We start from the raw sequence: 10265 nt of genomic DNA, 5'->3' as shown, positions 1-10265 counted from the left end.
CTAGCTCACTGCAACCTCAAACTCCTGGGCTCAAGCGATCCTCCTGCCTCACCCTCCCAAGTAGCTGAGACTATAGGTGTGCATCACTTTCCAGGCCCAGCTAATTTTTCTATTTTTTTTTTTGGTAGAGATAGGGATTTCGATCTTTCTCAGACTGGCCTCAAACTCCTGACATCAAGCGATCCTCCTGCCTCACCCACCCCCCACCCCCCAAAGTGCTAGGATTACAGGTGTGAGCCACCACACCTGGCCCCCATGGCTTGTTTTGGACAGAAGGCTGTGGAAGCTACTCTATGAGACTTCCAAGCCTGAGCCCGAGGAGGACTGGCAGACCCTCCTTCTCTCTGGAGCCTAGGAATCAGGCTATAAGGAAGTCCAGCCTAGATGACCATGAGGTCAGAGGTTACATGGACAGAGCCCTTGGAAGATGAGTCACCAACTGAGAAGTTCCAGGTCAAGCCAAGCTCCCAAGTGAAACCAGTGGAAAATCACCCTGCTGAGCCCTTGACCTACAGCATCACGAGGACAAGATAAACCATCATTCCAAGCAACTAAGTTTTGAAGTCTTTGGGAGTCTTTTGCATAGCTTTGTACTGTATTCCCACTGCAATCCAGGCCAGCCTAACTAAGCCCATTTGGTCACTCCCCATTATTAGCTAGACAGCTATTGATACCCTCAAAACGAGGGCTATTATCCCCAAGTCAGGGAATTCAAGAAGGTTGTGAACTCAGATGGGGGAAAATGATAACATTTTTATCTTCATTAACCTCTAGCTGAAATTTATTGCTGCCTTTAATTAGGGATGAGGCAACAAGCCACAGTCGTGTAGGAGTATTTGTGATTTTGTCATTGGTAGAAATCACAGATTTTTTTCATATCACATTACAGCTGACCTTGTTGTTTAAGATGTTGATCAAGTGCATATGCCATCATATTAAACACTTCTTTTTAATAATTCAATAACTATGCTTAATATAATTGGGTTCCCCTGTAATAATAAGTATTTTATTTTATGCACTTACAACTATTATTCTGCAGGCTACCAACGGGGTCCATGGCCCTCAAAAGAAATGAGAGCACCTGAAACCGAGGCAGTACGGGTCCAATGTCAGCACGCTACAAACTTCCCACCAGGTTACATTGAAAGCAATTGTCACGTGGACTCCTGTCACCTACGCAGGACTTATCTGCAAGCTGGTGATAAGACAGTTCCTACCTACAAGGTCACATTTGGGCTCCCTGTGTCTTTTCAGGAGTTACGACAGCATCTCATGTGAAAAAGTTCATTCAAGGCAAATATTCTAGGGCAAGTATCAGCCAACTATACTTACATACTATACCCACTCTGTTAAAATATTTAAACAATATTTTAAAATATTTTTTAAACAATATTTTAAACTAAATTACAGAAACATAACACACTGCCATTCCCTTCACTCCGTTTTCATAATGAAAAAACCTTCCAAATCTTTCCACCTGCCTTGCAGTTTCCAGATGAAAATCACCTCATTAATAATGTTATAGCTCTTTTTTACCCTCCAAATCTTCAACACGTGGCCTTCATCCAGGTCAGGTGGCGTTTCATTACCCCTTGAGATCAAGGTAAGGTCATCTCCAGCACCCTGACCCTCACACGTGCTCTGCCACCATTATCCTGCCAGGGTCTGGAAAAAGTCTAAAATGTTACCCCATGCAGAACCTAATAAGCTAGACCGCTACTGTTTCACGGGCGCTGGCAAAAGACATGAGACTCTTGAGTCGGAGATAGAGGGATCTTTGTTAATCACAGCAGAGCAAGGACAAGAGCATAATGTTGGCATGGGTCCCCACATCTCCAACGTCCCATGGGGGATGACGCAGAGGGGCACAGGTAGATACTAAACATATGGTAGATTTGTATCACAGCCAAAGAACATTGCTCACTTTTAGAATGAGTGATAAGCAAACTTGCTCTGTGTCTGAAGGGAGATGAGACTGCTTCCTAAGGAATGGCCCAGGTGAGGAGCAACCAGGGTCTTGTATTCTGGGCATACCCAATAGCCACATGCAGGGACCCTCAGGGGTCTACCACCCATGGCTTTGTTTTCTTTATCTCAGCACTTAATTTTCCGATATTTCCTCATTAGTATGTTCTTACCTGTCTCTCCCAATGCAGCAGAAGCTCCGGAGCTCAGGGTCATCTATCCTTTCATTGCTAATTCTCCAGCACCAGAAACAGCATGTGGCCTGCAGAAGGCACTCAGTACATGTTTGTCGAATGAATGAGTGGGATTGGCCTCAATTTCCAGCACAGGCCACAGGTTTTCCACTCCAACTGAACAGATTTCTTAGCTGTCCCCAAACACACTTGGCCTCATGGCTTCAGCTTGGAGAAGCCTCAGCCATGAGCTTTACCTCCTCTGCTGGGCACAGGTAACCAGCTGCAAAGCCCAGCACGGTGCCTCCTCTGGGCTTCTTTCACCCAGGAGTCTTCTCTGGAGGCTTAGAGCTGCTCTGCTATCATCACCCTCGCCATCCTTACTACGTTGTTGCTAGGGCCTGTGAGTCTTGTTAAAACGTAAATCTCCTTGAGTGGGGAGAAGAGAGAGAGATGAGACCACAGAGGTGGTAAAGCAATGTTCTCAGCCTTCCTTAGGCCGTGACCCTTTAATACAGTTCCTCATGTTGCAGTGACCCCCAACCATAAAATTATTTTCGTTGCTACTTCCTAACTGTAATTTTGCTACTGTTATGGATTGTAATGTAAATATCTGATATGCAGGATGTATTTTCATTGTTACAAAGGGGTCGCGACCCACTGGTTGAGAACCGCTGTAGTAAAGAGTAGCAGTGACAGCCTCTAACATCTATATTCCTACTTATTATTAGCTCTGTGACCTTAAACAAGCAATTTAGCCTCTCTAGGCCTTAGTTTTCCCATCTGCAAAATGGGAGTAATGAGCAAATCTCCCTCCTAGGGTTACTCTGTGGACTGGCTGAGCTATAAAGGGATTCAGAGAAGTGCTTTTTGGTTATTCCTGGTGCCAGGCTATGTGACTTGCTGGCTGCATACTCCACAGGCCCCCCCTGAGAGTGCCTCACCCCATTCACGTGCCACCCCCTTGTAAGGGCAGAAGCTGTGAGAGAGGATACCTGGAAAAAGTAAGGTCAAAGAGAACAGAGTTCTTCTCAAGGAGACCCCAAGGATACACGGGTGACTCAGCTCTTAGAAAATTGTAAAAACTTTAATTCCTGGGACCTGGAGGCTGACGCTTGCTTCTGTGAAGTCCCGTAGTTCTGTAAAAGCAGAGCCGCTTCTATAGCTTGATTCAAACTGGCCAAGGAGAAAGGTATCTGTGGGCTGGAACTTTTAGGCTGGGGATAAAACGGAGAAAACTGAGCCAGCTAGAGAGTGCGGCCGTTTCAAATTCTTCTGTGCTGAGGCTCCACCGGCTGTGATAAAGCCATTCCTCTTATAAACATGGTATTTGGGGGTCTGTTCTCTCCCCCTGGGCCTTGTCCCTTGCAACAGCTGTGCCCCCTGCAGCTCCTCACTCTGCCCCAGAACTCGCAACTGGGGCAGGAGGAGGACTTCAGGAGCTCTTTGAGCAGATGTTCACTGATGAAGTCAAATCTTTCACAGAAATGCAAGTACTCAGTTAACACGGCCCCCAGTGAGAAAGGACTTTGTTGAAAAAGAAGAGACTCACTGAGCCAAGTGCAGTGGTTACTCCACATTTCAGGTCTTATAAGGGAAGCGAGTGTTATGGTGGGTAACCTTGATGAAGGTTCATAGAACTTCACAAAGCCTCTGAACGTGTATCTCCCCTTCCATCTTTGCAATCTAGGCATGTCCACTGGCCTCACTATGTTTTCTGGGATATAAAAAGCAAGTACTTACAGGAGGTGCCTATGGCTCAAGGAGTAGGGCGCATATACCGGGGGTGGTGGGTTCAAACCTGGCCCCAGCCAAAACTGCAAAAAAAAAAAAAAAAGCAAGTATTTATAATGGGGTCCCCACTGGCCTGAACCAGTCTTTTTTTCCTTCTTTTTTTTTGAGACAGAGTCTCACTCTGTTGCCCCAGGCTAGAGTACTCTGCCATCCTAGCTCACAGCAACCTCAAACTCCTAGGCTTAAGTGATCTCCTGCTCAGCCTCCCAAGCCTGCTGGGACTATAAGCACCTGCCATAATGCCTAGCTCGTTTTTCTATTTTTTGCAGAGACAGGATCTTGCTCTTGTTCAGCCTGGTCTCAAAATGGTGAGTTCAAGCAATTCACCTGCCTGGGCTTCCCAGAGTGCTAGGATTATAGGCATGAGCCACAGCACCTGGACTGGCCTGAACCATTCTTTCCCCTTCAGCACCACTTCTTTACTGAATAACAAAAAGTTACATGTTCATAGAACTTTACAAAGCACCTGAATACCTGAATACATATCCCCACTTCCATCTTTATAGTCCTGGGGGTAGATATGTCCAGTGGCCTCATCATCCTCCCACTTTACAGAGGAGGAAACTGAGGCACAGAGGCTATAAATAGTAGAGCTGATATTCAAACTGTGTCCCACTCCTATAGTGAGAAGAATAGAGGGTCCATGTCCTAATCCCCAGCACCTGTGACTATGTTACCCTACAGGACAAAAGGGACTTTGTAGATGTGATTAAATTAACAATCTTGAGATGGGAAGATTACCCTCAACCATCCAGACAAGTCCAACCACAAGTTCCTTACAGAGAGGTCAGAGTCATAAATTTGAACACAGAGATATCACAACACACACCGGCAGGCTCGAACAGCCAGGCAAGTGAAGAGATGGATCCTCCCCAGAGTCTCCAGAATGAACACAACCTTTGATTTTAGCCTCTGACCCTGTTAGGACTTCTGACCTCCAGACCTGTAAGATAAATCTGTGTTGTTTTAAGCTACTAACTGGGATATTTGTTAAAGCTGCAATAGGAAACTAAAACACCCCCCACCCACACACACACACAGCCTTCCAGAGCACCACGGGCATTTCAAAAAGCATGTTATTGTTGGGTGGCGCCTGTGGCTCAAAGGAGTAGGATGCTGGCCCCATATGCTAGAGGTGGTGGGTTCAAACCCAGCCCTGGCCAAAAACTGCAAAAACTGCAAAAAAAAAAAAAAAAAACCATGTTATTGTTAAATGAATCTGCACTTGATGGGAAGAGCATGGAAGGCCCATAGGATCCTGAAATGTCCTCTGATGTCCTTGTCCCCACAGTGAGTGGTTCAAAACATGCCTTCTGGAGTTTGTAACCCCAGCTCTGTTACTCACTATCTGAGACTATAAACAAATAATTTAGTTTCCTCATCGTGGCTAGCGGTGAAATGGGACAGTCGTCAAGGGCTGGGAGAATGAAATGCTTAGAACAGTGCTGAGCACACGGCTGTTAGCTATTATTATTAAAGGACATTTAGTCCTTGAGAAGCTTGTTAGATTTTGAGCACAGTAGAAGGGGTAGCACATGGGAAAAAAGGGGACAAAGGAGGGATCACTTCCCGAGCTCCTGCTGGGTGCCGGGCAGTTCTTGGGAGCTGCAAACACATGACACATTATCTGATCTAGTTTCTCTGAGGTGGGATGCAGGGGGGATGAATAGCCAGTCTCCATCACACGGTGGGGGAGGGGGCAGAATTCACACCCCAATTTGTAAGTTCCAAAGCCCCATCCAGAAATGCCCCTCACACCTCAACAAGAGTAGACAGACATTGGAGGGACCCTGATGAGCGAATTGATTTTCTAAGCCTCGGTTTCCATCCAGAAAGTGGAGATGAGGTGACTAATAACCATCTCCTGGGATTATTGGAGGAATCAAAAGAGGGAATATGCATGAGATTCCTTCAAACCCCCTCCCCCCCCCCCCCCGACATGCCATTCAAATGCAAGGGTTGAACATGACACCTAGCAGGGAACAGTCCAGCTGGAATGCATGGAGGAAGAGCAGGGACCAGGGGGTGGCCCAAATATGCACAAGGCGGCTAGGAATGGGGACTAAGGACCAGAGCCAAAGACCAGCCTGGCACATTTCACGCAAGGGTGTGGGTTCAGCGGCTGGCGCTGGGCAGGCCACCGTGTGAGGCAGTTGGACACTTAGTCCAATGGCCAGCCCTGCCCCCCCAAAGTGGGAGATTCCCACAAACTCTCATCCTCTTAAAGAAAGAAGCAGTGGAAGATTTGAAAGGAGTGTGTGAGCATTTCAAAGAGCCGCTAATTCATTACCAGTAACCACAGCTGAAACGCTGAGTAGAGTAAGTTCTGGCTCGCAGTCCATCAGCTGATGGCTTTTCCAGCAGGAAGTGGCCAAACCTTTGGGGTCATCTGGCAACCTGCTCCATGAGCAGATGTTTTGTGGTGGCTGGTGGGTCTCTGCGCCTCATGCTCCCAGATAGGGTGGCCAATTCTGGTTTTCCCAGGACTAAGGGATTCCCGAGACACAGGACTTTCAGTACTAAAACTGGGAACTTCGGGCATATTAGGACAAGTTGGTCGCCATGTTCCCAGGACTCTGCCCCTCCTCCAACTAAAAGCCTATTGAGAACTCTCCCCAACTTGCCCTGGAATAACATGGCTTTTGTGCCCTCAAGTTTGAACTCCCTGCCTAAGGCAGAGATTGACAATATTTCCAAAGCAGCTGCAAACACGGTCCATTCCTGGAGTGTTCGCGACAGTTTGCAAATAGCTTCCCATACATTGACATGTTTGCTTTTTAGAACAATCTCAAGGCCAACGATAATAAAACATAACTATCTTGGAAATGTTTTAGACTATAAAAGAGAGAAAATAACTGTGAAAGATCAATGGACAAGGCAGATTCATAAGAGGAAGAGGTTTATTTACCATGCACATGGAGAGAGTCACAGAGTGACCACCCATATCCCAACGAAGTCCAGGAATGTTTATACCTTCCTTTTAGCAGGGAGGGAGAGATGAGGAGCACAGGTAATCCCATCTGGAGGAAATTAATGGTTGCTAGAGAGAATGAATGGATGGGAAAACAGATTGACTTGTAAATGATTCTCTTTGCAAATTAAATTAACCTTGAGAGATAGGTATTATATTTAAAATGATTTGGGCCAGATCTGGTTACATCCTTGACCTTCTTTTCTGCAATCTGTTAAGACAAGAGGGAGAGAGAGGGGAGTCAATTGCCCCTTTGATCTTCTGATCAGTCAGCCAGTCCACTTTATGCAGACAGAGGGAAAGCTGCCTCCGATGCTTTTTGATTTTGAATGACCTTTAATTCAAAATATTCTTTACACCAGGAAATCATATTTTGGAGATGTCCTGAGCTCCTTCAATACCATCTCTAGGGGTTGCAGTGAGGACTCTTTTTTTTTTTTTGAGAGTCTCACTATGTCACCCTTGGTAGAGTGCTGTAGCGTCACAGCTCACAGCAACCTCAAACTCTTGGCCTTAAGCTGTTCTCTTGCCTTGGCCTCCCAAGTAGCTGGGATGACAGGCGCCCACCACAACGCCCGCCCGGCTACTTTTTGATGCAGTTGTCATTGTTGTTTAATTGGCCCAGGCCGAGTTTGAACCCACCACCCTCAGTGTACACTACAGGCACTGAGCCTGCAGTGAAGGCTCTTAGCTGACACCTGGAACATGTTCAGGATGGTGCCCTGGCATGTGCCACCTGTCACATGTGTAAGCTGTCAACGTCATCCAGGAGACCTGACAGAGGGGCCTCCCCAGGCACATCTGTGATGCTAACTCTCAACCGGAGACTGCTCCTAGACTTCCCAACAAGGACCCTGACACTGACCTTTCCATGTCCCCATCGCTAGGAGTCTGACTTCTTGGTGCTCAGCCAGCCAGCTAGCCAGCTGGCACTTAGGATGAGCAAGAGAATGAATAAATACACAGGCACTGAACACATCTTGGGTTTGTTCATCAAGTATAACCAAGCCCTTGAACTTCGTACTTAGTCCTGGGTGCTACAGCTGCAGAAAGCCTGAGGGCAGGAGGCAGGCTTTGCAGTCCCGAGCAGATTGCTTGGCCTCCTTGTGCATGCAGCCCCCAATCCATAAAATCAGGGTTGCATCTGACATAGAGTACAGCCTCTGAAGGGCATTAAACCTCTGAAACTCAAAATTTTCCTTTCTTGGGGAAAAATTACAGCTTTTGAACCAGGGTGGCTGTATATCCGTCTTCTTCTGTGGCTTCTGCAAAGGATCTGCCCAGTATGCAATCAGAGCGCTTTCCCATCTCTCAGGGCTGCGACCCCAGCCTCCCGATCCCCTCTGCCTGCCCAGGCAGTGCTAACGGCTTCTAGGTTGTGCATTACAAGATGCCGTCCACTGCCGCAGAAATGAACAAGATTCCCCCTCCTTGCCATCTGAGGATTCTGAGTTGGGGACGCTGCCCCCTCAAATCGCCCTGCTCCCCAGGGAAGGAAAAGCATTTTCAGATGCAGAAACCTTGAGCCTCAGCGCATCTGCTCCTGGCTCGCGAATGCCACAGCGCGGCAGACACGCCGCGATGGGTCTCAGTCATTAACTGGCTGTCAGGCTCCTCGCATGATGGAGCTAAAAATAGCGCGCTATAGATAGAACCATCTCCCCCGCCGGCAGGCGCAGGCTGCGAAGGGAAGTGGGGAGCAGGGGCTGTGCGGCGGCTGGCTGCCCTAAAGGGACATTCGTGCTGGTCCCCAGCTCCCCGCTGCGCGCTCGTGGGCAACCTCCCGCTTCATCCCAGGGCACCTCCCGCCCCTCATTAACCGCAGACGCGCCCACATGTTCCAAATCCGCGCTTGGCGGGGGCTCATTTGCATGCCGCTCCCTGGATAAAAGTGATAAGGCCCCAAACAGTCCAAGGAGACCGCGCAGATGAAACCCGGGCTGCTCGCTCAGGAGGCGAGCTATTTATAGAATCCAAATATCAGCATCTTCCACCCATTTACACAAAGCAATTTCAGCCTTTTTCAGATGAGAAAAAGAGCAGCCCCGGCCGTCATTCATTCGGGTGTAGGAATCACATTCGGGGCCAGGAAGCTCTGATTTTATAGGTAACCTCGAGGCAGGCTCGGATTAAAGATCAATGGCGACATAAAATGTAGGCCGTCATCTTTTCCCTGTGAACATGTTCTGCTAATAAAAAATGTTTTAGTAAATAAACTCGGGGAGATGCATTACTGGGTGGCATTTATCCCCCCCACCCCCCAGCTTCACCCTGAGTGTTTGGAGCCAGAGGATGAGAGAGACAGAGAGAGAATATGGTTGAGTTCTGTCTTCCGAGGCCACAGCTGAGCTCTCCAGCTGCTGGGGAAGCCTCTAGCTCACTCTCCACCTCCAGAGTCAACCAGGATACTGTGTAGATCTCTGCTGAGATGCTCATTTTGCTGCTTCTTTTAAAAAAGTGGGGAGGAGGATATGTTTCTAAATAATGATGGGGCTGGCAGTGCTGCCTGACGGCACAGACCCTGGGGACAGGCAGACTTGGGGTCAAGTCTGGCCCTGCTGCATCCTAGCTGCATGTGTCTGGGGGTGACCCAGTCCTGCTAAAGTTCAGCGTCCTCACCTGTTAAATGGGGGATGATAGATTTTCTTTCATTGGAGCATAGTGAGGATTAAGTGATCATAAGCAGAAAAAGTGCCTAGAAGACCAATAAATGGCAGATCTTATTATCAGTGTGCCCAGAAACTGGAAAATTAATCCAGGGTGTCCGTCGATACCATTGGCCTCCCTAGAGCGTGGGTCTTTGAGATTTATCAAGCTTCTCCCAGGCTAACCACAAAAAACATCACTGGAGTCCTCCATGATCTAATTTTGGTAAAAAGTTTGATTTCTTTTTTTAAGCAACATTTACTTCTTCCAGTTCTGTGGCTGGTGAGGAGTTTCCACAGCTGGACTCACCTGGAATCCCTTATGCAGCTGGGCTGGGATAGCTGGGCTGTCTGCACTGATTTGGTCAAAATGACCACGGCAAACGATGTAGGGCTTTTCTGGATGGTTGTGAATGATAACGTGGAAACACACCTGCACGCGCGTACACACACACACACACACACACAGAGAGACAAGTCTTTTTGTTCTGAATGACCCTCAGAAGGAACTTAATGTTCTTATGGGCATTGGGGCAAAGGGGCGATTTGGGGGATCAAGCGTTCAGTCATGCCTCCACTGAGAGGTCTTCACTTCGGGCACGGATCCTGGTGCATGAGACCGATCCTCTCCAAATCTCCTGGTATGCTGACCCGACTTCCTGATTTGGCCCAACCAGGCAAGGAGCAGAGCTGTCAGAGGTCTGTCTGTTTCTCAGG

Source organism: Nycticebus coucang, chromosome 23 (genome assembly GCF_027406575.1).
Source record: "Nycticebus coucang isolate mNycCou1 chromosome 23, mNycCou1.pri, whole genome shotgun sequence".
Taxonomy (NCBI): domain Eukaryota; kingdom Metazoa; phylum Chordata; class Mammalia; order Primates; family Lorisidae; genus Nycticebus; species Nycticebus coucang.
Note: the sequence above shows the minus strand (reverse complement) of the source record.